At 34.1% G+C, this 27661-nt stretch overlaps 1 protein-coding gene across 13 annotated transcripts in view; it reads right to left on the bottom strand.

Annotated features, from left to right (window-relative positions):
• PTPRD (protein tyrosine phosphatase receptor type D) overlaps window positions 1-27661 on the bottom strand; it is a 2163408-nt gene that overhangs the window by 989527 nt on the left and 1146220 nt on the right. For all 13 annotated transcript variants that reach the window (XM_038552342.1, XM_038552385.1, XM_038552349.1 and 10 more), the window contains one exon: window positions 8709-8742. The gene's annotated coding sequence lies outside the window, so the exon portion shown is untranslated. The remainder of the gene's footprint in view (window positions 1-8708; window positions 8743-27661) is intronic.

Below are 27661 nucleotides of genomic sequence, written 5' to 3' on the forward strand. Positions count from 1 at the left end.
CTTCATAGGACAGAGAAAACATAAGCAAGTGGATGGTGGAAAAGCAAAGAGGAAATGTTTTGAATTTCATGAGTACAAGAAGATGGGTAAAGAAGAGAAGCAAGAGAGGATCTAATTCCTGTAGGTATCATTACAGGTTCCCAAACCATCACAGCTGCCTTTAAAGAGTTACTCAAGCAGGGTCAGTGCTAGCTACATCCTGGTAGGCTAACATAATAAGATGTTCTTTATTGTCAGATGTACAATTAAGTGAAGGGTTACTTTAAGGGCAAATAAGATATTACATTAAATAACTAATTGATTTTTAAATCCATCCAATTTTCAGAAATGTTAAAATGTTATTGATACAAAAAGAAATTTCATCTTTAAAATGACAGTAATATGATTACTGAAAATTTTAAAATTGAAAAAATTATTTGGTTAATATGTAAAACATGAGATCCAATAGGTGAGACTATTTCTGCCATAAAATTACCTTCAGTTAGAAACCACTAATTATGTATGCACATGCCAAAATATGACAGCTTCAGCAAGTGATGAATTTGCATATACAATAATTTTAATCAAAGGTACTTATTTGATTGTGTAATTATCTCATTTGCATACACAAAATTTGAATTTTGTACATGTGAATCCTCGTTTGTACATGTACCCAATTATTTTGTTGGTACAACTTAGAAATCCCTATTTGATATAATAGAGCATTAGTTCTCTTTCATTTTCTCTTCCTGCAATAGAGATTCAGTTTTTATTGACTATTAAAATAGGACTCCCTGAAATAACATGAGAAATGGATCCTGCTTCCCATCACAACGAAAGGAACTACACTTCCATTTTGTGCTAAGAGAAAAGCAAAAACAAACAAACAAACAAGCTTTCTCACACACACTTTTGTTCTTTCCTGACTTTTATTTAGAAGTTATTTCAAAATTTAAAGAAGACTGGCTCACAGGGAGAAGTCTTGAATGGTGATCATATTGAGTTCCCTCAATTTTCCATATTGTTGGTCCCTAAGTGATGGGAGTAAGCTATTGATCTCTATTATTCTTAAGCAATAGAGAAAATTTAGAGCGGGTAAAATGTATCAAATTTATAGTCCTAGAGACAGGTGTTCTTTATGGAGCTCCTAGAGAAAAATAATCATAATCATAATCATAATAAAAAGAAGAGCCTGAAAAGCAGTGAGGCAAAACTCTACTATCACGGTCTTGTCAGACAATCAAGATTCTCCTTGGCCTAAGTGAGAGTGGTATGGTACAGACTGGGAAAACTGATAACCACAAAGATAAATTTCTGTATAAGCATGGTATTTGCTTTCTAACTCAGTTTGAAAGGGCCATTGAGACAAAAGGCTGTTCAAAATCCAAAGATATTCAAACACTCGAAAAGGTATCTCTACATTTTAGTCGGTTCATTGATAATAGCAGGGGCCTTCTGTTTTTTTAAATCTTTCATACCCTTTCTGCATGCTTTTGGGATCAATCTTGAAGATTCAATGGAAATCCAATTTGGTAATCTAATTGGATTATATTAGATGCAGTATTATTGCTGACCCTCTTGTGGTTCATTTGCATGCAGATGCACTTATGAAAATGTAGTCTTACATTAGGGCAAGAGTAGAAATCCAATGTGTCAATACTCACAATTTTGTCAACTATGTTTTGTCTGTATTTGACTATAGAGAGATCCTTTCAAAACCTCTGAATTCCTGAACTTTGAACCTTAACATCAACCTCAATATTGAATCTTCTATAATAAATGTCCTCTTGAATCGTCTATAATAAATATCTTCTTGAATTCTTCAATGTGCTCACTGTTGTTGGAATAAGGCCTAGTCAAGTCTGCTTATGATGTCTCTTAAACAATACTGTTTGGTCTGCTTTCTTCCAGTGTTTATATTTAATATACCCAGGGAAAGAATATACTATAATAATTAAAAGCACAATGGCTCTTGAAGTTAGCCATATTTGGTATGGGATCCTGAATCATATCTCTTGGTATTCTTGTCCTTGTTTGATTCCTCCTACATTGAGTGTGGGCTTGACCATATGACTTATTTTGACCAAAGGGACTTTAACAAGTATGTTGCAAGCTGAGGCACTTGCAATGGGGCTTGTCCCTTGGAACACTTTTTGGAAATAAGCTGCATGGATGTGCAAGTTTAAGTTATTATGCTAGAAAGAAAGATTATGTGGAGGACCTGTGAAGGGTGACTTATCATGTAGAAAGAGAGGCCACATTGAGAACTGAGACCTTCTTTAAGCCCCTAGTTGAATGTAGTCACATAAATGACCCCAGTCAACATCAGGTAGAGCAGAGTAACTGCTCAGTAAACTCACAGATTCATGAGAAATGTCAAATGGTTATTTTACATCAATGAGATTTAGGGAGGTTTTTATACAATAACAGATAATTGATACATGGTTAGTTAATGTGATTTGGGTGACATGTTTAAACTTTCTAATCCTTTTTTTTCAGCTGTATATTATGAACAATAATTGTATTACTTCATAGAATTATGAAATGGATTAAGTGAAATAACAAATATAAAAATTTAGCATAACACCTGATCTATATAGTAAGTACATAATGAATGGTAGTTTTTACAATCAATTTCATCATCTCAACTGTTGCCACCATTATACTAATCATCACCACTAATGCCAACACCAACATCACTAACATTGCCCCCAACACCTTCCTGATAACCTGTGCTTTCCTGATGCTCTTTCTGTCTATTGCCAGGACCAAATAAATCTTTTTCAACTAAGACATTTTTTAAACCAAACATTTTTTATTATAGTCAATAATTATGTAAGTAATGAAAATAATTCATTTAGATATTCCTTCATATTATTTCATTGGATTACTTAAAATGGTAAAGAGATTTACTAAGGTCACTCTGAAAGCAAATGGAATGATCATATTTGAAGCTCATGTCTTCTTGCTATGAATTCTAAGCTCTTTTAAAAAATTCTGGCTGCTCTAAAAATAAGAGCCTGTGTTTCCCTTAAGAAAGTAGTCTCCATAAACGTATACATTTTTTGTGCTTGCTGCTCCATTCTTAGCACTCAGTGTATAGAAGCTGTTCCAGAAACATTTGTTGAATATGTGGACAATTGACAGTTGGTAATTTAGTAGAGTGTGGGCTCAAGAGCCAAAGAGTCTGAATTTGAATCCCAGTTCTACCTCTTACCAGCTATATGACTTTAGGCAATTTAACATTTCTGTTTCCCAATTTCCTTATATGTAATGAAGATAGAAATAGTATATATTATTTAGGATTGTTTTAGAGAATATAAAACACTCAGAACAGTGCCTGACAAAACAGTAAGCACCACCAAAAAAAAAAAAACAAAAAAACAAAAAAAAACAGTAAGCACCATATAACTTTAGTATTATTATTTTGCTGTTACATTGGTCTCTATTGATATATGGAATAATATATACATAAAATGTTATTTTAAAGAAGAATATATATGAATATTAAAAGAGGGTTAGGAAAAAGGTAGTGTGTTATCTAAAACAATGGCTTCTAAGCTCCATTCTTTTTAAAAATTTTTATATGAATGTAGCTGACACATAAGTTTACATTATTTTTAGGTATAGAACATAGTGATTCAATTAATTTATAGTTATGCTATGCTCACAAGTGTAGCTACCATTGTCATCATACAATGCTATTACATATGATTGACTAAATCCCCTATGCTGTGCCTTTTATTTCCATGACTTATTCATTTCATAACTGCACACCAGTATCTCCCATTCCCTTTTACCCATTTTGCCCACCCCCTACCTCCCTTTCCTCTGGCAGTCATCAATTTGTTCTCTGTATTCATAGGTCTGGTTCTGTTTTTGTTTGTTTATTTATTTGTTTTGTCTTTTATATTCCACATAGGAGTAAAATCATAAAGTATTTGTCTTTCTCAGTCAGATTTATTAGAGTAATACTCTCTAGATCTATCTATATTGTCCCAAATTGCAAAATATCATCCTTTTTCATGGCTCTGCAATATTCCTTTGTGTATTTGTATGTATGCATGTGTGTACACATAAACACACATATACATATACACATACAATACATCTTCCTTATCTCTGTCTATCAATGGACACTTAGGTTGTTTCCATATCCTAGCTATTGTAAATACTACTGCAATAAATATAGGGCTCATATATCTTTTCAAATTAGTGTTCTTGTTTCCTTTGGGTTATTGCACAGTAGTGGAATTATTGGATTATAGGTATTTCCGTTTTTAATGTTTTGAGTAACCTCCATACTCTTTTCCACAATGGCTGCATCAATTTACATTCCCACCAACAATGCATAATGGTTCCTTTTTCTCCACATCCTTATCAACATTTGTTATTTTTTGTCTTTTTATTTTAGCCATGTAACAGGTTGTGAGGTGTAATTTGATTTACATTTCCCTGATGATTAGTGATTTTTCATGTGTCTGTTAGCCATCTGTGTATTCTCTGAAAAAAAAAAAGGCTATTTAAGTGCTCTGCCCATATTTTAATCAGATTGTTTTTCTTTATGTATTTACTTTTTGGTATTGAGTTGTATCAGTTCATTATATATCTTAGATATTAATCCTTTATTGAATAAAGCATTTGCAAATATCTTCTCCCATTTAGTAAGTTGCCTTTTGCTTTGTTGATGGTTTCCTTCACTGAGCAAAAACTTTCATTTTGATGTAGTCCCAACAGTTTTTTTTTTGCTTTTGTTTTCCTTGCCTTAGGAGACACATCTAGAAAAATGTTTCTAAGGCTGATGTCAGAGAAATTAATATTTATGTTCTCATCTAAGATGTTAGTTTCTGATCTCATATTTAGTCTTTAAATCGTTTTGAGTTTAATTTTGTGTATGGTATAAGAAAATGGTCCAGTTTCATTTTTGGATGTAGCTATCTAGTTTTCCCAGCATTATTTCTCAAAGAGATTGTCTTTTTCCCTTTGTGTATTCTTGCCTCCTTTGTCATAAATTAATTGACCATATGAGTGTGGGTTTATTTCTGGGCTCTCTATTCTGTTCTTGACCTATGTGTCTATTTTTATGCCGGTACCCTTTAGACTGTTTTGGTTACTCCAGCTTTGTAGTATATTTTGAAATTCAGAATTGTGGTATCACCAACTTTTTTTTTTTCTCAAGATTGCATTAACCATTTGGGGTCTTTTGTGGCTCCACAAAATTTTAGAATTATTTGTTGAGTTCTGTGAAAAATGCTGTTGGTATTTTAATAAGAACTTTATTGACTGACTCTATAAGTTGCTTTGGGTAGTATGGACATTTATTTAAACAATTTTAATTTCTAAGCTCCATTCTTGATTAGAATCATATGGGATGATTATTAAAATTTAGATTCCTGCCAACTCTAACCCCTTTTCTTGATCCTTTGTATTTGTAACAGTTGTATCACATAATAATGCTTGCACAGTCAGGTTTGAAAAGCACTAAAATCAAATGAATTATAAAAGTACAAATGCAGGAATCGTATTATTTCTTGAGAAGAGATATTTTGGAATACAGGAATTTTTCCATTTCCCTTCAAATTCAATCACATGGGGAGTTGAATATCCTACCCAGGCCCACACTGTATGCCATTTGGATACCCCTTTTCTCCTTTCTGCTTCTTCTCTCCACTTCCCTCATCCTTGGAAAAAAGAAAACTACTCCCAAGTAATACCCTCTTGGAACATGTGGAAAAACTTATGGGGGCTGGTAGGCCCTTATTACCTAAAGTATGGCCCATGGAGCAGTAACATCAGTATCATTAGGGAACTTGTGACAAATATAAATTTCAGGCCCTGATTTATGGCACTGACTCTCAACTCCAGCTGCCAATAGGCTCACCAGAAGCTAGAGCATCACGCTAAGCTCCACCCAGAAATACTGAGTTAATTGTTTTCAGTGGAGCCCAGGTATTAACTTTTTTTCTTAACATCCCGGGTGATTTTGACATGCAGTTTGGGTGAAGAAACATTCATTTAGAGGAACAGTTTGAGCAGAAAACTTCAGATTGATTTTAGAACTTCTACTCCATAGCCTTCTCCAGCATCCTAGTGGAATCCAGTGTCCAAAAATCCCTTCAGATTTCAATACATGATCGTACTAGGACCTGTTAGCTGTGATATTTACTGTTATTGATGCATCCAGCCTAGTCCGATGTCTATCCTGTCTTCTTGATAATCTCAGGCACTGAATGAGCTTGACGATTAAAGTAGATAACATTCATAATGTCAATGGGAACAGGATACAAACCAATGACATCCTACTACATTTTGAAGACAAAGTTAAGTACTTTCACGCATAGCAATGATAATGTTTTTTTTTTTTTAAGATTTTATTTATTTATTCATGAGAGACACAGAGAGAGGTAGAGACATAGGCAGAGGGAGGAGCAGGCTCCCTGTGGAGAGCCCGATGGGGTCCTCAATCCCAGGACCCTGGGATCAAGTCCTGAGCCGAAGGCAGATGCTCAACCACTGAGCCACCCAGGCATCCCCAATAATGATCATGTGTACTTATATTACGGTTAGGACTCTAATCCTCATGACTACTATTGCTTTTTATATTTTGACTATTGTAAGGTGATGATATGCTTGCCTTTGAATAGATTGTAGTTTTTAAAATACATTTATTTTCTGTACAATCTTACATCTCATACACTTGAAAATTATTTGAAAAGATTGACTTTTTCTGATTTACCCTGAAATAATCAATTAATGAGAGGGAAAAGTAGACCTTGGTAGTTAGCAAGACCCAGTTTTGTTTTTGTTATTGTTGTTTTGTTTTTGTTTTATTTTATGTATGTGGCTGAACTAAAACATGGCATTTTCCCCCTAATCTTAAGATTGATCTTTACACAGTGAAGAGCACTAAAAATCAAAATCAAGTCAAATGCTTAGGAAGTATTATCTGAAATTCCTTGAATAGGAGGCAAAGGAATGAGTTATTTATATAATATCTTGCTATTCATAGTGTGACCCTTGAACTTGCAGCTTTGACATCACTTGGGAGCTGACAGAAATGCAGACTCTTGACCTACTAAATGAGAATCTGCATTTTAACAAGATAGCTTCCTGAGCATATTAAACTTTGAGAGCACTAATATAATATCCAATAAGACACAATTTTTTTCTCCAACATTTGTCCTTTCCAAAACCACATCCCATGTAAGTTGTCCATTGCTCTTCCTAACCCAAACTCTTGATAAACTTTTCACACACTCCAAACTTTATGCTATTCTCTTTCCACCTCCATCTCTGGCCATCTCTTATTTTGCTAAGCAGTCTAGCATGCATAGAAGCAGGATGCTTAACAAATGCACTTTTTCAGATGCCTTATTGCAGTTGAATAAGAGAGAAAATTAATGACACTTTATCTACTCTAAACCGTTCAACTCTCAAGGAATAAAATGGATAATAATGCAATGTCTTCTCTTCATAAATCTGGCAATGAGAACATAGTCCATGAAAATATCAGTTCTCCAGTATAGTAAAAGCACAGAAATATGTTGTTTGCTTTCCCAAGATAGATGTAAAAGGGTACCAACTTTTCCAGAGATGAATAAGATTGATACAAACTACTTCCACTAATCATAGATTTCAATGAATAATCAATCATAATAATCCAAGATAATTATGTCAGTTAAGACATATAAATCATTTTTCTGATTTCACTTCTCATAAAAATAATAGAGAAAAATTATTTATGGAAATAATGTTGGGTATTTCATTATAAATAGAACCCATATACAATATTCTTCATAACTACTTACACAGTGACTCACAGTAAGATGCTAGTTTTTTAAATGATTGAGAGTTTGAATATGTGAGGCATCTGTGAAAGAAAAATCTCCATTGGCATAGTCAGGTTGAAAACTAAATTCTTACTTTTAATTGAAAAAGAAGAAACAAAACATCCTAAAATGCCTAATGAGTTGCCGAGAAAATCTCTTTCAATTTTTTTTTCCTTCCTTCCCTTTGAGGGAAAACTATTGTAGCATATATGTCATTATCATTATTATTATTTTCCAAAACACTTAATACCATTTTTCATTCCCCCATATACAATATTGCCCAATATAAGTCCACAAAAGCAGCCACAAGCACATTTATAACAGACATAAAAAATTGTCATTCAATTTCTACTGTCCAGCATGATGATTCAACTAAAGTAAAATCAGATTTAATCAGCTATGAAACTGGAAACATGAAAGTCAGCCTGTGTGTCTATCATGACCATGATCATTAATACCTTTATGAAATATGAGGAGAAAAGAAAGAAACATCTGCTTCTTCTTACCAAATTTCGATATAACTTTAGATTACTTTTTTAAAATTATTTCTTTAAAAGACATTCTGCTGCCTTTGGTGGTGTGAACATTTGAGTGCTTTCTGAGTCATTCCTGGGCAAATAGATGGTGCACATTTAATGGAAAATATTTGAATAAAAGTGCCCCTCCTCCACTCTGGGTATGCAAGTACAGGACACTTCTGATTTCCAGTCTTGGCTCATTTCATAAGAAAAAAGGGAAGGGTTATATCCCTGGAAAAAAATATAGCCTACTTCAGGGCATGCTTGACTTTCATTTCATTTAAGTGTTCATGTTTTTACAAGCTTCATACACAACATAAATCCTTTTGAATATCAGAAAGTAAAACACTACGCAGAATTGAGAAGAGAAAAACCAACTTACCACAGTTGTTCAGTTAATTGACAGGCACCATCATCTGAAACAGCAAAAATATATTTTAATATTGCAATCATAAAAACTACCAAAGACTTACAAATTGTCTTCACACACATATTGTGAATTTATCTACAGAAGTAAAATTAAATAAGCAATAAAGATACATAATTTGATCTCAATCATTTAGATATTTCATATGAAAGTGTTTCATTCTACCATCCTAGATCCAAATTAAATAGCCGGTAGTTTTTGAAAAACTTTTGTATACTGCAAACATATATATTGTAACCATATTTTATTTTGATGTCCAAGTTTCAAAATACAGAAAATCCTGTATAACATGGTCTTTGTCCAGGGATGGACATGATCATGACATCTTATCCTAATACATAGCCCTGATGATTACACATAAATCACCATGCTGATACAAAAAAAAAAAAATCACTCTATTGTTTGTACAAAAAAGTTGAAGTATTTAGCAAAATGTCCAGGAGTTTTAGTCAACTGCTCCTGTTCTATCTTTCTAAGACCCTCTCTTAAAATTCTCTAGTGAGTCCTCATTCTACCTTTCAATTTATCTCCCACTATTTTCTCCTGTGCCCTATACTCAGGTCATATCATAAATACATTCTTTGTTTTTTCTTTTAAAACAATGCTTTGGTTCACCCTTTTCTCTCCACCTCCATATTTTTTCTACCCATTCTTTAGGGCTACCTCAACTAACTTTTCAGTGAAGTTTATCTTGACACCCAGTGAAAAAGTTACTCTTCTTTTTCTACATGTTCCCAACATATTTTGTACCTCTACTATAGTACTCAATGGATTCTCTCTTGTATTATAGATGGGCATTTATGCTTTGATCTTGCTCATTTCTACCTACCCAGAAGACTTCCTGCTATGCCTTTGGCATAGGAGATGTTCAGAAGATGATGAGTAAGCTCCCTGGGAACAATGTATTTAATACAAAGATAATATGTTGCATATATTTTTCTTATGTTAATATGCGTTCATTGAAGAGAAAAATATTGCTGTATTGCACCAGTTTTTGGTAATAAAAACTTAAATTTTAAAGGAATGGTAATATCCATTATGAATGAAACCTTTAGTTTCATGAAAAAAATAAAGAATCAAAATTAAAGAAAATTTTCTCTATTGAAAAATGGCTTTTTAGGCAAGTTCTTTAAGACATTTTTCGTATCATATGGGAATACATTTTATTTTATTTTTATATTTAAAAAAATTAAAAATCATTTTTTGCACAGGCTTAAATTTTGTATGGAAAGGTGATAATACTTTCTGGCCCTCTATTAGTGCAGCATATGTTTGAAATTAGTGTTTTGAAGAATAGTGACAGATTTGCCTTGAGCCATTAACATGATCACCCCAGCAACAAGCCTGAAATTAGTTGCATCATCTTAGAAAACAGAATCTCTCATTTTATGGAGAATGAAATGATGGCATTGCTTTGTTTGTAATTTTGTACTCCTGGCCAAGTTAACTATCCCAGAGCAAACTCCACTTATATAAAGCATGAAAGTGCATTACGCACCTACAATGTCTTATCCTTCATTCTTCTGGGCCCACAATTACTTTAAACTTCAAAAAAGTAAACCATTTTGTTCAATTATTCATATCAATTTTTTCCCTAGATGACTATAAATTGGCAATCTCTTCAACCATTTTTTTAAAAAGTCTTACTATTTTCATGTATTATATTAAATATCAAGAAAAAGTATTCTTGAATAGCAAAATTTTAAATAATAGATTAAAAGATTTACATGAATATTTAAAATTATAGCAATGTTCCTTAATTTGATGAGAGGGAGAACTTTATATTAGATTCTAATATAACCTAAAATATAATATTTCAACCTGCAGCTTCTTTGATTATTTATTTTTCATTCCAATCTTCTATAATTCTCATAAAAAGAACATGGGTCTAGAATGCAATAAGGAAAAATAAAACTCGTGTGTATGTGGAGGGGGTTAATAATTCTGGGAAGTTCTTAAAGTAAAGTAATATTACTAATTTAATATATGTTGATAGCATTAGTCTACAACCTGGTCACTGGTGGACAACATTTTCCTTAACAAGTGTTAAAATTCCCAAAATGTTCTAAGAAGGGAAATCAGCTATTATTACATAGCATCTTTATAACCATATTTTATTTTGATGTCGAAGTACTCATAAGTATTAATACAAATGAATCATTGAGTTTTAGGTAAAATTAGTAATACCTGAAAATCATCTATATTTACTTTGAATTTCTTTAAAAAAATTGAGTGCGGACTCTACATACTGATTTGTTGAAGATGACACTAGTGGATAATGAACTAAAAAACATCAGTGGCAAGCACCCTTGAATTTATTGTTGCTTTGCATTTCTGTGTCAGAGGTAATGCAATCAAAGTTGGACTAGGGACTTCAGGGACTCATGGCTTTCTGAGAGCAATGATCCCATGGTAGTCTCCTGTTTCACTCAAAAGGCAGCCAAAATTAAATAAAGAAAACCTCTTTAGGAAGAAATGTGAAACGTGTATGTTTTAATCAATAACTGTTCTAGGGACATTTAAGTGGAGATGCTCTTCCATGTGACTGGAATTTTCAAAGAACAAGATGGATCAAAACCTCTAGCTCTAGTAACAGTATATTTTAATGACCTAGAATTTCTAATATACTTATTTATCTAATTCAGCATCTTTACTGATCCAAATTTTCTATTTTTCTTTCTTTCTTCTTCTTTTTTTTTTTTCCTAGCTAAATATCTTTTCCATTCCCCTTCTTCTGCATTTTGATCAGGTCCTAAGAATTACATCCACAAAATATGGAAATCCTTCCATATAAAACAGATAATTTACTAACTGGATAACCAATTGATTGAGAAATAAGAAGGAAGATCTTACTGAAAACTTTGGAACTTTTGTTTTGATTCCAGAGATGCTGGCATGAGTACAGAAAAGAGTCATCTCAGATAAAATGATTTATGGATAGCACAAGCACCTACAAAAATTTTTTTCATAAAATAAGTTTTTTAAGGTCCTTTCATATGCAAATTTATTCAAATAGTACTTACAATTAACCATCTACCTCTCTATATTTGACCATTTAATTCTCATAGAGAGCATCTATTTTCTATGAAAGAACCCGGGTGTTTGAATGCAGGGACAGAATACTAAGTGGGATATCATTCCAATATTGTGGTTATACGATTTGTTAGAAAATAAGAAGAATAATTTAAATATGTATTATTGCCTTCTCTGTATATCAGTACTAAGCAGGTGGTAGGAGTAAGCCAGCTATTTCTGCATTTACTTGTAGAACCAATTATAGAAATAATTATGAAAACAAATGCAAATAGGTATTCACTTGGCATAGAAAATTATTTTAGCAATGAAATTCTTGAGTTTCCATAGTATCACTGAAATATATACATGCATATAATTCATACATATCATGTGTATCATTTCTCTGACAAGTACACACACATATATATATACATATATACAAATATATGTATAAGTGCTCAGAGGGATTCTCCTCTTTTCTAATTTTCTTAATTTTTAAAATTTATTCATGAGAGATGAGGAGAGAGAGAGAGAAAGAGAGAGAGAGGCAGAGACAAAGGCAGAGGGAGAAGCAAGCTCCACGCAGGAACCCAACACGAGACTCGATCCGGAGACTCCAGGACCACACCCTGGGCCGAAGGCAGGCACCAAACCGCTGAGCCACCCAGGGGCGCCCTCCTCTTTTCTAATTTTATCAGATTTCTTTCTTTTGGCATTTCCTTTTCTTTATTCAAAAACTCTAGCTTTCATTTCTCACATAAGTCATGACCAAGTCTAGGACTTGAGCTAAAGTGGCAGGAGATGAGTGGTAGTAATAGGGAGAGAAATCAAGAATGAAATGGAATTGGTATGACTAAGCCTCAAGACATATGTTCCATAAATGGCCCCTGAACCAAAGTCCAGAATAGTCTTGTGAGTGTGTGTATGTGTAAAAAAAGAAAGGATAAACATTAGGTCAAACATTATTTGTATAAACTTTAGATAAACATAACTTAGAGAAATACGTTAAGGAAATCTTCAGTGGCCAAAATGAGGGAAAAAAGTGGAAATGACTGATATGGAGTCACTGATCTTTTGGGTCTCTGGGACACATGAATCTCTGCCAAGAGACTTGGGATTTCAAGGACAAGAGATTGAACAGCCTAACATGAAAATCTCTTACATAGGTATGGGGGTTGAATTTAAACTATTGATAAGAATAAAGAAATCCCACAGAAAGAATTTAACAAAAAATTATTTCTGGTTTGGTACCGTCACATTCAGCGTCCAAAATTCTCTGGAAAGGCACACCCCCAACAAAAGATTTAGGGATTATGAATATAAAACCTTGCTAAGCAGTAATCCGAATCATAATTATCAAACAAATGAATAAATCTTGAGTGAGAGTCAACAGAAAGAGCAAAGAACAAGATTAAAAACACCAAAACATTCTGATAATGGATTACTAAAGGTAAGTTTTAAAATAATTAAAAATGAAAGATGGAGAGAAAATATATGAAAATATATGAAAAATGAAAGATGGAGAGATGAAATATACATCTTGTTTGGGAATATCCCAAACAAGATGTTATCAAAAGAACAAAACCATTTTCAATGAGTGCCAATAATAATTTTACAAATAAAAATATCATTAAAACTCATAAACAAAAATAAATAAATAAATAAAACTCATAAACAGATATATTAAATTTAGCTAAGAAATAATTATCAAGAAAACAGTATTGTCTTATAACATTGCCAGAGAAACAAAGAGGGAAAAAAAGTGATAAGAAAGAGCTTATGAAACACTGAAAAAGAAAAAAATCAGTGAGATGGTCCAACAGTTGTCTAATAAGAGCCAGAAAGACAATGAGAAGTATCCTTAAAAGAGTAATATAAAAAAATTAAAAAATAAAAAATAAGTAATATAAGAAATATGTTTAAGAATTGTGATATTAATATGTATATGCATATGTATATACAACTTGTGATATGTATTTGTATATCTATATAAATTTGTTTATGTTGGTCTATCTATTTACCTATGTATTTCTTCAGAGAGCTAGATTCATCTCAAGATAAATTCAATCAAATCTACCTCACAAACAAACATAAACACAAATTTAAAAATAGCTAGAAGAAAAAATAGGTATTTAAACAGGAGAAGATTAGTTCATAGCAAATTTTTCAACAAGAATAGTAGAACATGTAAAATAGAAGAATCATATCTCAACAGTGCTAAGTGAAAATAAATATTACAGCAGCCTTTACCTGTCTATATACTAATTTATTTTATTTTTTAATAAAATATTATATTTGTTTATCCATGAGAGACACAGACAGAGGCAGAGATAGAGGGAGAAGCAGGCTCCATGCAGTGAGCCTGGTGCGGAACTCGATCCTAGGACCACAGGATCAAGCCCTGAGCTGAAGGCAGATGGTCAACCACTGAGCCACCCAGGCATCCCAATGTAAAATAATTTATTAATGAAGATTAAAAGAGATTTTTTCAGACAAAAAAAAAATCACTAGCTTCTACTACATCCTTTGCTGAGGAAAATCTAAAAGATACAATTTAGGAAGAAGTAAACTGAATTTAGAAAGAAACAGATGTAAAAAAGAATGGCAAATAAAGACACTGATTCACATAGTTAAATCTAAAAAAATCACTATATAAAAATAATACAGTAGTATTAATAATGTATAAATATTATAATATAGTAATATCAGTAATTAATTTGGGGGCAAATTAAACAAAGTGAAATATTGGATATCTATAATATGCAAAAGATTAGTGGGAGGGGTTACAGTTAAAGTGTTCTAAAGCTCTTATATTTTTTTGGAGAAGGGTGGGAATATTTACTAGCTTTATGCTTTATTAAGTGAGGTATCACCATTAAAACTTAAAGGTCACCACTGAGACAAACAAGAAAAAAAGAAGGTACAATATCCATATGATTAGGAGGGGGAAAAGAAAAAGAAATCACTACAAAAAAAAAAAAAGAAAAGAAAAGAGAGAGAGAGAGAGAGAAATACCATGCATAGAATTAGCTAAGTAGATTAAAAGCACACACCAAATAAATGAATAAAATACATCAGTAACCACAATAAACGTGTTGGATCAGAGGCTCAGGAGTTCTCCAGGTGAAATCTGAAACTGGCTCCTTATACAGAGGGCATGGGAAGACTGAAAAAAAGGCAGACCACCCAGACGGGCCGATGGCAGATCTCTAAACAAGCAAGGGAATTTATCTATAAGGCTGTCTTGGGTGGCTGCAGGAGGAGCATATCTCTGCACTTGCCTGAAAGAACTTAAAGGTATATATAGAGGCTTAACACGGTTCAGCGACATGTCCAGCCCAGATGATCTCAACGACAATCATCTTGTCCAGGTTGTATCCTTGAAGTAACTCTGGCTGTGAGAACAGTGGGCATAAAGTATATTCCAAGGCCTGGAGAGTGGGTTAGAAGCCACCACTGCCTAGGTCTGGCTCAGGGGTCAACTGGTGATCATGATCCTCAATGACCTCCTTGAACAAAATGTGAGTGAACTCAGCTGCGAGTTAAAGATGAACATTCTGATATTCTCCTTCCTCTTCTTCCCAGAATTGTATTACCCTTCTTACTCACTTTTTCAGGTCCCCACCGCTCATGCTCAGCAGCAGCTGCTGGCTTTCCTCCTAGTTGCAGTGAAGAACAGGACAGGCTCACCTGTTCTCCCCTTTGCTATGTTTCCAAAACCAACAAAGCCATTTTATAGTTTTCTAAGCACTTCTACTTATAGAAGTAAATAGGAAACAAGTAGCAGGGAAGATATTGAAAATATAAATAGCAAAAGAAAAAGTCCTTATTTTCAACAAGGTTGATCAACTTGCCCTGGTTTTAAGACCGAAAGTCCCAAGTTTAAGAAATCTCCCCCACCTCCATGACAGTCCTAAGGCATAAAGGATTGTTGGTTTTCTAGTGTTTCAACTAGCATCTGCTATATTTTATTTCTCCAGAACATGAAGAACTGTAGATTTTGACGTTTTTGCACCCTCTTCTTATTCATTTTTCCTCTTAGATTTTGAGATCCTTGCCTGGTCACTTCACATACCTTCAAGAACTTTCAAAGTAATACTACCCTGCTGTTCCTTGTTCTCTTATTTATAAACATTTTATGCTACAAAAAATATTTGAACCACATGATAAATTTAATGGATCTACTATTGTGCAATATCAAACAAATAACAAAATAGTGAGTTAAAATGAGTATTTTTCTTTATTATAAATTCAATAATTATTTTTAGTATTTATTAAATAAGTATCTTAAGCATCTATCATGTGTTGTGTGCTATTCTCACTGGGGATAGGATGGAGGCTATGTGGACATGTTTCCACTTACATTCTTGCAGAGTGGAGGAGTGAGGGGGAAAATTCTATAAGCAAATAGACAAAGCAATAAAATGATTTTGGATAATTATGTAATAAGGAAAATGAAGTAAGTGTTGTGGCTCAGAGAGGGAGTATTTTGGATAGTCAGGCCGTTTACCTCAGAACAAGACAGCTATCCAAGATAAGAGGATAAAATGTTAATGTAAAGGGATACTGAGCACCTGTGGCCTTGTGTGAACTTACATTCAAGCAACAGAAAGGAGAACTATATAACTGGTGATCTAGTGAGTAGGAAAGAGTGGCAAAAGATACATAAAAAAGGGGGTAGGGCATATCACATGCTGTGTGGTGGCCATTGCTGAGAAGTTGGATTTCATTCTAAGGGCAATAGGAAGTCACTGGAGGATTTTAAGCAGTAATGACATTATCTGATTTTGTTTGAAATATGTGTATGGCTACTCTGGAAAATGGAGACCAGAGGCAGGAATAAAAACTGAGAGATCAGTTCTGAAACTTCTCAGGAAAGAACTTGTAGTGATTTAGACTAAATATTTGGTGAGTTAGAAAATTGGATGGATTGATCTAGGATACATTTCAAAGGTAAAGTCAACAGAACTTACTGATGGATTGGATGTGGGTCATGAGTTAAAAAAAAAAGGATGAATACTGGTTGGATTTTAGTAACTGAGGGCTGTTGGTATTGACTGTGAGGGACAAGGCTGGTGGAGAATATAGGTTGAGCCAGATGTGTGTATCATCTGTGATGATTCTAGTTTTGCCATATTAGGCTGAAATATTTCATAGCTATATGAGTGGAAATGTTAAGTAGGGAGTTAGGTGTAGTAATTGGTAGTTAAGAAGAGAAATTAGGTCTGGTGATACATATTGGGAACCTTTTTTTTTTCCATATTGGGAAACTTTATCATAGATACAGTATCTAGAGGCATGGGAATTAGAGTGTGTGTCAGTAGCAGAGTATAAGGCTAGGCCACAGTCTAAGGAATCCCAATATTAAGGGTGAGAACTGAAGGCAAATTACAATCAAGTTCTGTGGGATTTAGCTCAGAAAGGGGATTTAATTCAGTCTTTACCAAGTACCTACTTAACAGCACATTCTGTGGTAGGTGCCTCAGTAAACAAAATTGGCTTATGCCTCATGTGGTTTATGGTTTAGATACCACAAAATTATATTTCTCTTTCCAGCATTTCTGAATGTACAATAACATTCCAGGGGCACCTTGATGATTTGTCAATTTCAACTGGTTCTTTATTATTCCAGTGCCAAGCATTTCTTATAACTACTCCTCTCCTTCATTTCTTCCCAATTCCTTTCAAGATCTAAAACCCACAGTTTAATTCAATAGGAAAAAGAAATGACATCATGATATTGTTTTTCCTTGAATTACACATTTCAGGAAAAGGGAATATAATAAATTCACAATGAAATTGCAGTTTAATATTGTTCTTTTACTTTATTTGATCCCATTTTTTTTGCAGGTTATAACTGAGCAACATGGAAAATCATAAAGGCTGCTTCAAGAAGAATGATTACAGTGATGGACTCTCAGATTGCGTGAGTGTCACAAACCACCACAAAAACTGCAGGCAAAGCAACAATGTGCATCCAACACCAGTAGAATAAACAAAGTAAAAATAAAAATGAATCATTACAATCTCTTTAATCCTAGAGGAAATATGTAGATAGACAATGTGAAACAAATTTCACAGGCAGCCTCTTGCTCTAGGGCATGATTTATAACTTTACCCTGAGTAAATCTGCTTTAGTTTCAATTAATAAAATCTATGTTATAGCAAAGTTATACTTTGGTTTTGTACAATGTTAAAGTACTCTTTGTTATGGCAAAATACAGCTGTGAAAAAAAAAACACTCTTGTATGACGTGAACATGATTGGTTCAAAATTGAATTTTTATCCTGTAACTCTGGGGAGACAATTGCCTAACACTATGTATTTTTTCTCCCATATTCACCATTGTTTCCACCTATTTTTTTCCCAATACCGAAATCATTTTTCTGTAGCCTTTGGAAATTGTACTGATGTTTGTCCTTTGGCTTTTCTCTTTCTTGAGATTATTTTTAATTTGCTAACACATTGCAAACACTATTGCTTTGCATATTTTCTGCACATTTAATCTGTTTGTCATTAAAAAGTAGGGAATTTGCTGTTTAATTTTGCTATGTTTTTCTCTGTGCATTAAAAATGTATTCTTTGGATAACTTATGTTTGGAATATGAAGTACTAATGTAAAATCTACCTTTGCATTCTATTTAGAAGAGTAAAATATATGGAGAAGATTGAATAGCTGAAACAGGATTTCAATGGGAATTTTCACATACCTAAGAAGATGTATGTTTTTGAAACATATTAAAATTATTCTCTAAAAATTGTTATTACAAATAAAGGACCAACCATTGTCATTGCTTTGTTTTGGGGTAGGGACAGCCAAAATCCACTCTCTTATTATCTCCTACTGTTAAGTAAAAGCCTTAGAATAGTAAACTTGAGTAGACACTAAGGTATGAGTTCTATTCAATGAAGTAAATAAACTGATGAATTGAGGAGATGGGAGAAGAAATCTTTGTGGTTTAAAAATATGAACATTAAGTAATATTAAGAAAATTATGATTCTATATAACAAGAAAATCTGTAACAAAAAAAAGAAAATCTGTAACATACAAAATAATGGTTTTCAGATATATACATTATTAGTGTCTTGCATTCCTGGCTTTGTCCATGGGTCTGTTTTTCAATTTCCCCATATTAGAGCTACAGAATCTAGTCGCTTGGTAGGAATTATGAAAATGTTACTAACATGTAAGTATTCCAGCTGGAATCTCCATTATACTCCTCTTTTCTATTTCTCTAGTATGAGGCCCATGGTAATATGTATTTCCCTCTAACTGCAAACTCTTTCTTCCTTAACTCTGATTTCCCTGGTTTCTGCTCAAAGGCAAATGTGTCAGTATATAGGGCTATGTTTCCCATAGAGTTCAGTGTGGTTTCTTGGCATATCCTCTGTTCTACTGTGAATAAACTCAAGTTGCAAAATTCTATCTTTTCACTAAAATTGAAACTTCTACTTGCAAGTCACTGATTTTTCTAATGGAGGTGTCCTTCCACACATACACCTTCTCCACAATTTTCAATACCACTCTCAGAAATAAGGAGATCAAAGCAACTCTGTGAGAGAATGAAGCTGGTAGCAGAACTGAAAGAGAATACTGTGATATAAGAGAGAGGACTCTGCTAAAGCTCGGTACTTAAGGAAGGTGTCCTTGGAGATGGGAGATTAAGGTACAGGTTTCTGGGGGACACAAGAAGGGATAGGAAAGTGACCTTTAAAAAATGTCTGATATAAACCCTTTTCTCTCCACTTTAAAATGTCCCCATTACCATTCACTCATTCTTGCAGAGGAAGTCTTAGGCCAATTTCATGACTATCAGATATGTGATTGCAAATTCTCAATGTGCCTTGATTTTGAATTTTTTATGATTGACTATGTCTTCTCCTGATAACTCTTTTCCTTAAACTAAAGATATTTTTTTTTCTATTTTGTTTTTTGGTTTTTGTTTGCTCGTGTTTTTTTTTTTAATTTATTTTTTATTGGTGTTCAATTTACCAACATACAGAATAACCCCCAGTGCCTGTCACCCAATCACTCCCACCCCCCGCCCTCCTCCCCTCCTACCACCCCTAGTTCGTTTCCCAGAGTTAGCAGTCTTTACGTTCTGTCTCCCTTTCTGATATTTCCCACACATTTCTTCTCCCTTCCCTTATATTCCCTTTCACTATTATTTATATTCCCCACATGAATGAGAACATATAATGTTTGTTTTGTTTTTGTTTTTTTCCCCACTATAACGCTAAAAACTTGATCCTGGAGCTAGAAATACTAGATTTGAATCAAGACTGCCACTAACTGCATAATCTTGAGAAAATTACTTAACTTCTCTGGACCTCAGTTTTCTTATCTGTAAGTGGGAATGGTACTTATTTCAGAAAATACTAAAAATAAATAAATACATACATACATAAATACATAAATAAATAAATAAATAAATAAATCACCAAGAAAGTAGGAGACTACAATTTGTTTGACCAAAACTTAGATAGTTGATATAACCTTTCTGAAATTATCTTTACTCCCTTACAATATTCCTACCTGATAAGGATAGATGTGCATTATTCTCATATTAGGCTTTCTGATTTAAATACATAGATACACACATATACACACACATACACACACACACACTGAACGTATCCCAATGTATTATCCCTACAGTACTTTTATAAAGTTAAGATTATGCCACCTCTAATTGTATTTTATGTACTGGTCACTTCTTGCCATAGATATAGTCATCTATAATAATACCCAATAGCAGCTTTTAACTGGTATTTCATCATTGAACTCATCATACTGGACTTTAGAGGTTTTTTGTTTTTGTTTTTTTGTGATGTATCTGAATGTGTACTTTGAGCTCTCTCAAAGTTGAAACTACATGCTTTGGCCACTACTAGCAATGTGGTCCACTAAGCTGACATGGAGATCCTTTTCCAGTTCAAATATATAGCAATGATGAATTAAGTATAATTTTCTAGAGGCCAGAAAAATTCTATTGAACTAATTCAAGACCAATAATATATCTCATCAGCTAGAAGCAAATTCCAGAAAGGAGTGAAAGGAGACTGCTACAACTAGCTGATAGTATGTAAAGCTTCCATGAGAAAGACCTTTAAGTGTAAATGAGATCACAGTATAAAAACTATAAACCACAGGAGTAAAGGACTCTACCATAAAGAAGAATCAGCAGATGCAGGAGATAGAAAAATCAACCTTTCAAGAAACAATTTTTAAAAGCCCTGGAATGATTATTATTTCAAATCCTAATAGAATCTTAGGGATGCAGTTGATTTTCAAGTTTACTGGATAAATGACTCCAAAGATTTTATGCTATCGAAACTCATATTTCAAGTAAAAACAAAAAATAACCACAAAAAACCTCTTCAAATCCTAAGTTCTCAAATATTTATGTTTAATATATACAATATGGTTTAATACTTGTTCCAAATCAACAATTTCATGTAAAAGTATGGAATTATTGAAATATAATATCTTGACTTCATTGACTACCATCTTTTGCTACCTGCAAGAGAAAATATGAATATTTAAAAAAACATTAAAAAATCTGTTGTCAAACACATTTGTGAAGTAATACAACACAATGAAAATTACAGAAACATTCACTAACCAGCCTTATACAAAGTCAGTACTTGCTAGATTTCTTTAAAGACATCATCCATTGTTTAGATAAATGAAGTGACTTCTAGACCAGAGGTTAGTGGCACAAATCAATATGCTGAAATATGCATTCTGTCCATATAGTATTTCACTAATGGGTCCTTGGAATTCGGTATGCAGCTTTACTATAAATCCTAAGTTGAAGTTATATTAAAATAAAATTAATTCTGTGATTTGAACTGAGAAATCAATGGAAATGTACCCCCAAAATAAGATACTTTTAGACATATATGTCAAAAGAAAAATGGTTTGTGTCATTGCCATTCATAATTCATATTTTTGTTTCCTATGTCCAATTTAAATTGGATTTTTCTATGTCTCCCTTTCCCTGCACAGACAGCCTTTAAAGTACACAAGCATTCCATGCTGGGAAGAAATCCATACATGTGATCCTTATTAAAAATATAAAAATAAAAAATCAAAAATAACCAGAATCTGAATAAGAAAGTCTTCAACTTGTTAGAGAGTGTACGGGAAGAAAAGCATTCCCTTCTTTCCTTCTATATTCTTTGGCTGGCCTGATAATTAAATCGACACAGGCAGATTAACAGAGAAAAACAAATTTAGTTTTGTAAGTATGGAGCCCCAAAGAAATAAGCCTTCCAGAAGTGACCAAAGCCAACAGCTTTTATACCTTTGAGACAAAGAAACAATTTGTGAAGAATTGACAAAATAAAGAAGTTTGGGCTTGCGGTGGCAAATTAATGAGGAAATACTAAGGTTTGTTTATCTGTCTTCTTGCCCCCGAAATCCCTCTCTTCAGCAATAATGATGTCATCTACCCTCTAGGTGCAGGGAGGGTACCCTTCACATGGGAAATTTATTTCCTGCTTTTGGGGGAACAGAGGAAGGTCAGAAAAACCTTATTTCACTGACTCTTTCTTAGCTAACTTTAATGCAAAATAACCAATATGTCAGAATGGTATATTCTGGAATGGCCTTCCTTGAACCCCATCAAGAGGTATTTGGGGATCAGGAGTAGGATACTTCCAGGAAAAAAAGATACACATTGTGAATGGAAACTTATGTGATGAGATCAAATAAATGCAGTCACCTGACACCTGCACACGTACGCACACTCATTCACACAAAATCTTTATAAGTGGATTTCCGATAAGAAACAGTTAATTCTGGGAAGGTGATGTTGGGAAAAAATTTCCTACAAATGAGAGATAGCAAGAAAATTGGAAGGCCCTTTATGCATGGGCACAGGAATAATTGAGGGAATGAAATGCATCTTTAAACTCATCTAGTTTGCACAACAAACAGGAGGTAGAAATAGAAAAAAAAAATGCCCCCCTTCCTTCAGTCTTCCTTTTCTCCCTTTCCTTACAAATTAATTACTAAGGTCCATCATGTGCAAGGCTCTAAGGATACAACTAGGAAAATGGTCTTGCTTCTACCCTCAAAAAGCACAACTAGGAAAATGGTCTTGCTTCTACCCTCAAAAAGACAGAACAAACAAAAATGTCAACCATTTATAAGAGTATCATGTGGCAAACTCACCTCGTGCTGCAGCATGGGGACAAATTTGTCTGACTACAGGCACAAGTACACATTAGGGAAGGTGGATAGGTTAGGATGAGACCTAGATGGTCAGGTACAAGAGTTCAGGAGTGATAGGGTAGGAGAAAAGCAGAGAGCTTTAGGGATTATTAATTGGGGAAAGGTACCATAAAACAAATGACTGTCCTTAAATGAAGTTGCACTTTAGTATGTGTGTTATGCACATACACACACATGTACACTAGGCTCGAATAATTATCATTATTTTACTATTATCTATTAAAGCTATTATTGCCACATGTCATGGACTCTCAAATGCATGCCTGCATACACGTGCATGGGCATACCCATAACAAACATTCTGCAGAGTTCTATAACCACAATCATGCTACAAGCAGAAGCTGCTGTCATGAACTGACTGAATAATGTGCAGTGACCTAAATTGGGGCTTAGAATAAATGTAGGTGCGTGCATGCCTTAATCAAATAAAAAGTAGGGCAAATACATATATTTACTTTTTTTTTCTGTCAAAGCTGAGAAGCCTTCTTTTGTGTGTCTATGTGTGTGTGTGTGTGTGTGTGTATGTGTGCATGGGTGTGCATAGCTATAAAAATAAATATACCATTAACCTAAAAAAAAATGAACCATAAAGTGAGTTTCTATCAAAATAAACATGAAATGGATTAAAAATTAAACTCCAGACTGGGACATATTTTGTGTTCCTTTTCACCTGCCAATAATGTAGTAGGATACACAGTAAAATCCCTGAGGATATGTGACATTGCCTGTCCTTTTCATGATAATCAGGGCAGGGGTGAGAACAAAGACTTTTGTCTCCGAATTGTGCCTTCTAAGTTTAACACTCAAAGACAAAATAATTTCTAAACTGCCAAACATACGTTATTTCCTTCAGAATCATGAGCAATTTGTGTGGGTTTGTCTAGAAATAATTCCCATGAATGTCGTCACCAATATCTAGAACTATGTAAACAAAAGCTGCTAAATTACACTTTTTCTCTAAGTACAGTGGGACGTCGTACGATGCCACTCACTACCCGGGCATCATTGAGATCGTTAAACCTGAAGTAGAAATAGCCTTTTGCTAACGTTTCTAAAATGAGAGTTAAATCACCTTACGTTGCCAAGTTGAAAGGGGGTATTTGCCTTCTGATGCCTGAGGAAAGGAATTAGGCAGGCAACTTCCATTACCAGCAGAGTGGCCCACGGTGAGAGTGCCTGCGTGTGAGACTGACAATGTCCCTTTTAATATTTTAAATTAAAGAGAGAATTCACAACGCACAGAATTTCAACACTATGCAGAAAAAAGATCCCTAGGGAATTAAATGCAAGATTTTGAAAAGATTCTCTAGGCAAAGAAGTAAAATATTAAACTTACAATGAGCTGGAGGTCCCATAGGGAAAGGGACAGATGGAATCACTTAAAGCACAACAGTCATTTTACAGGTGAGAAAACTGAGGCCAGAATAAGGAATGGGACCTCCAGCAGGGCCCCACAGTGACTGCAGTCTTCTCTCTGCTCTTCCTGGCTCTCCCGACAAGCAGGGAAACACAGAATCGGGCATTAGGGCTGCACTTCAGATGTGACTTAGTCGTATCCCCAAATCATGCAGATACTACCACTTCTTTTCTTTGCCAGAATCATCTAGAATCCATTTCTGTTTTACAAACAGAACTCTCATCCACTTTAGCATCTTAAGCTTCGACATTATTTCATATTATAACAAATTCGTTTTTTTTTTTTTTTTTTCTGAATTCAATATTTGTGGCTTTGCAGCAGGGACAGTCATTATATCAACCGCCTAAGACATCAAACAGCCGGCCTTTGTAGTCATTGCTTCATTTGCTCTATCTGTGCTTTCCTATCACCCTATCAATTTCTTATTGCCAAGATCCTATCCCTTGTTGCCACTCTCCCAGCATCCAACCATTAGGGGTCTGAGCACAGAAACACACTCTTTTCCCTCTGATGCAATTATTACCACATACACCTAATCTCTTTAGTCACCTCCTTCCTGCATTCCCCACCTTATGAGCCCCAAGCACCCATAATGAGCAGGAAGACAGTTTGGCGACTCTCACTTCACCCAAGTCTAATATCCACTCTCAAATTGATCTTCATCCATACCCATCATTACTCCCTTAAGTATATATTTTTTCTTACATTTGCTGCTTTCAGGCCACTTCATAGGGCTCTCTGTTGTTATGTGCCATCTTCCAAATTTGTCTTTTGCCACATACCTTCACCTTTTTTGGCAATCTAACAAATTGATGGGCTCTGATGTTAGCCATCTCTGGGTCTACTTTGTCAAGGCCTTCCAAACGCAGTGCCTTCAAACAGAGACCTCATTAAGTATCCTTCAGAAGGATAATATCTTTTAGAAAAGGAAAGACCAGTTGAGGGGTATGGTTTTGGCAGTGGTGCTTAGCATTGCACCTCAAATGATACCAGAAAGCATCAGTTTCTCTCCATCTTGACACAACGGTGATAAGTCCATGTAGCCATTTGCGATGAGAAAGGACATTTTGAGCAAATGACTTATAAAGTATCTTGAAGCATTTAATTTTAACTACATTTCCCTATTTGTTTACTAATTTAAAAAGAAGAAATTACTTACACAAATAAAATGAAACAGAACCTTATTATAATAGACTATGCTATCAGAATTTTAGTTATGTCAAGGCTATTCATGAGTGTGTGAAAACAACAACAAAAAAACACAGCTAAATTAGAAATCATCCCAGAAATAAACTCTCTGTTCAGATAAAAGCCAAAATGGCCATATGTCATACTTGCTTTTCAACTAAAATTTGGTTGCAATGTTGGCTCTGTTTTTTTTTTTTTTTTTTTCTTTTCACTTTGTGACCTTGGTCAAGGTTTTTTCAATTTCTTTAAACTTTGATTTCTTTATTTGTAAAATGGAGGAGGGAGGGAGTAGAGGGCATCTGACTTTAGAATTGTTGTGAGCATTAAATTAGGTAACACTGCTAAAGCAGTTAAGCACACTGTCTGGCACATGATGGCCACTTAAGAAATGACAGGTTTTATTACATTTTAGTTATGAGTTTGTTCTTTAAATTAAAAATATAATCACCAATAACAATGTGATTTTAGATTTCAGGAGATGAATCCACATTTATAAAACTGAAAGAATTTCTGGGGAAAAATAGAATTTTCCCTTAAAATATTTCCCCCTCTTCTTTAGAATTGGGTATTGCATAGCTCTATTGAGAATTCACCTACTATTATTTAAAACAATGTTTGATTGGATTTAAACTATCATGCGGCATCTCAAAGGACAATCCAAACTCCTCAATTATCTTTTTCACATACATCTCAAAAGGTATTTTGAGTACCTGAAAGGCCATAATTCTTTTTGCCTAAAGTTTTGAATTCCATCTGATGAAGTTATTATGCTTTGTGCAGCAGTACTATGTCACAGAAACAATGGCTTACATTAACCTCTTACTGCCTTCAGTTAGGTTCTTTCTTTTCCTTCATAAAAGTTAATTTAATGCTTTTGAAAGAAGTGAGATTGGCAGGGATAGAGAATTGAGGTCTACATCACAAAATAGGTACTGACTAGAATAAGTCACAATATTCTTGAAATCGTTGGCGATTTCAGAATCTCGACTACATTTAGGAAGGACTGCCTTAACAGAGTGGTGATAATTGAGTCTCCCTGGTCCATTCAGCTCGTGGACACATCCTAGGGATGATAATTAGAGCTATTCAACATGGTGAGTGTTGGTTTTCAATTAAAAAAAAAAAAAAATCACTGTCATCTTCTCCAGGATGCATCATGCAGCCGAGGCTGGAACCACTGTGTGAAATTACATAGAGGAAAGGGTTTTGTCAGGACAATTATCCTCAAAAGTTTAAAAATGTGAAACTTCAGTCTAAAATCATTCTTTTATTCAAAAAAATATATTTATTAGGTAGCTACCATCTGCCATCTTTTTCCCCTCTGGGCACTGGGGATAAGACAGGGATAATTCCTACTTTCCTAGAGTTTAATGAAAAGAAGGAAAGATATGAAACATACATATGGAAATTTGAGAGATAACTTCAGAGCCACGACTGGCCTCATGGCCATATGACCTGCGCAGTTCAAGGCTCCGTTTAAGTCAGTTTAATGCTCAGCTCCTGCCTTCCTGTAACTGAGTAATTTCTTTTAACAAGATACTGCATTTTCATTTTCATTCACTGGACTCTGCTAATTATGTAGCCAGTCTTGTTCCAATAGTAGTAAGTAGTATAAAGGAAATAAAACAAAGTGATAAGACAGAGGAAGAGAGGGGTCATGAGTCAGAAAACTGCTTTACAAAGGAGTCAAAAAAGACCTTTCCAATGAGGCAATTTATGAGCCATGATTTACAGTATTTACTAAATTAGTGCATTTCATACACTGACAGGAGACTCACTTTATTTACTCAAATTCAGCAAATACTGATTTAACACCTCTGCTGCCCAAGAAGCCATCAGATTATTCTTTAAGGAAAAACAGGACACAGTTCTTTCCCTAGCAAAACTGAAGTAGAAAAATATAGGACACAGGTAGCTCTCCATACACTTTTCAAGAGAGACATTCAGAGACATGAAGATTCCAAAAGTGGAAGACACCGCAGAAGCTTTGGGACAATAAGAGAAACCCTTGAAAGCAGGTGACGCAAGATATCTCTCTGTCACAG

The sequence above is a fragment of the Canis lupus genome, chromosome 11 (assembly GCF_011100685.1).
Source record: "Canis lupus familiaris isolate Mischka breed German Shepherd chromosome 11, alternate assembly UU_Cfam_GSD_1.0, whole genome shotgun sequence".
NCBI lineage: Eukaryota > Metazoa > Chordata > Mammalia > Carnivora > Canidae > Canis > Canis lupus.